Here is a 2,574-nt window from a genome sequence, read left to right on the forward strand (position 1 = left end):
CCACTGTCTCTCTATCTGATATTGCATCTCTTCTACAGCGTCTTCTCTCTGTTTCTGGTAATACCCCTGCTGCTTTATCGAGCCCTCCAGGTACTTCTAAATGGTACTTTGACTCGGGTTGCTCTAATCACATGTCTCCGTTGCGTAATATTTTCTCGTCCATGTCTGCAACTACAAATGGACCTTCTGTCAATACTGCAAATGGCTCCCTCTTGCATGCAACACACAAGGGTTCTATATCTCAGTCATCTCTTAATCTTCCTGATACTTACTACATTCCCAAATTAAACTTCAATCTTATTTCTGTTGGTCAACTTGTTGATCTGGGTTTTAACGTCACCTTTTCTGTTTCTGGTTGTCGTGTACAGGATCCTCGGACGGGACAGATCATCGGGACTGGACGTATCGGAAGGTTGTTTGAACTCGAAAGTCTTCATATTCCTCCTGTACCAAATCTCTGTGCTGCTTCTTCTCCCTCTACCCTTCACTTATGGCATCAACGTCTTGCCCACACCTCCTTAGGAAAACTGCGTCCTCTTGTATCTCAGGGTGTTTTAGGTCACACTGAGTCTACTCCTCTTGAGCCTAATGTTCGATTTACCCCTATGGATGGCACTGTTTTGGATAATCTGACTCTCTATCGACAGTTAGTTGGCGGTCTGGTCTACTTTACTGTCACCCGACCGGACATCGCCTATCCGGTTCATGTACTTAGCCAGTTCTTGTCAGCTCCTCGTACTACTCACTATGCGGCAGTTTTACGCATTCTTCGCTACATCAAAGGCACTTTCTTTCATGGTCTTTATTTTTCTGCCCATTCCTCTTTGTCTCTTCAGGCTTACTCCGATGCTGATTGGGCTGGTGATCCCACTGATCGTCGTTCTACTACTGGTTACTGTTTGTTTCTTGGCGACGCTCTCATTTCTTGGCGTGCTAAGAAGCAAACGTTCACTGCTCGCTCAAGCACAGAAGCTGAGTACCGTGCCCTCGCTGACACCACTGCTGAAGTTGTCTCGGTTCGTTTGCTTCTCGAAGATTTGGGTGCTCCTCAGTCGTCCCCTACTGATGTTTTTTGTGATAACCGCAGTGCTATTCAAATATGTCTTTCATGAACGCACCAAACACATTGAGCTTGATTGTCACTTTGTTGTTTTATTTTATTTTTATTATTTAAAAAACATATATTTAATAATATTTTAAAAATAAATATATTTAAAAGATTAAAAAAATGAATTTTCATTAATATTTTTTAATAAAAATAAATAATTTAAAATATTATTTTATTTTGTGACATATCTAATATCCAATCTCTTTTGCAAATTGAATGAGATGTTAAGTTAAAAACTGCAGATATTAAATTCAATTGGATAATTTTTAATCAATTTGCGTTCACCCATAAATTTATCAAGTGAATAATTATTTGATAAGATATTGATAATTTAATTTAGATTATTACCTGCTTATGTGCGTGATTTTATGTAGTTTACCCGGCAGAATAAGTTAATGCATTCATGTCCTTAAATGTTGTCCATATTTCGTGCTAAACTTACGTAAACTATCGATACCTAGCTATTTTTTTATAGTATTTTTTAATTTATAAATTAAAAACTAATTCATTACGAATTTAAGTTTTATTTAAAAATTTTACTGTAACTAATAGATCATTATATATTATATACATAAGATAAAAATCAAATTTTCAACACTTATTTATATAAATTAAACTTGACCAATTTAAATCGATTACGTAACTAGTATTCTATTAAGTATTAACCTAATAAGCAGAGAATATATACATACAAAAACAATAAAAAAATGTTTCAAAACCAAAATTTAGAAATCAAAGAGAATGATAATGCTTTTTTGCTTTTGTTTATATTCATTAATTACCGTGGGAAATAAATATATAATATTAAATATAATAATTTAAGAATATAATTATGGATATTATTTACACATACAAGTTCATACAAGTTATTTATATTGTATTATTTAAAAATTTTTGGTGTATGTGTATTAATAAATTTTGTATAATTTAAAACTCTTCCTCTTCTTTCTTGCATTATAAAAGTGAATTTTATTGAGTTAGGATTAACTTGTATAAACTCTTGTATGCCAAAAAGACTTGTATGTGTAGCAGATCTCTTTTTTTTAATGGAGGTTAGGATTTTTCTGTTTTTCGGTAGGCAAAATTTGCATTTGACGCTAACGAATAATTGAAAGATATATATATTGTGTGTGTGTGTCTGTTTTTCCCTGCAATTCAGGCCAAGTTACATTTTTATGTTACAGTCACATCGTATAGTTTGTATTGATTTTTCCTTTCGGATTGAGGTGGGGATCGGATGGAAGTTTAATTTGCAAAGTTGCAAAAACAATAATAATGGCTGACCTAAAAGTTGTAGCAGTGCGCTCATGATGCAATGTTGAAATATCTCGTTAGTGCCAAACTTTAGAGGGTATAGGTATAGGACCTTCCATTTATTTCTTTACTTTTCTTGCATGGTTGGTGCCTCAACTAGATCATTCAAGATTTTATAACCATACGGTTTATTTACATTTTATTGCCTTGCC

This window comes from Arachis ipaensis, chromosome B06 (genome assembly GCF_000816755.2).
Source record: "Arachis ipaensis cultivar K30076 chromosome B06, Araip1.1, whole genome shotgun sequence".
Classification (NCBI taxonomy): Eukaryota; Viridiplantae; Streptophyta; class Magnoliopsida; order Fabales; family Fabaceae; genus Arachis; species Arachis ipaensis.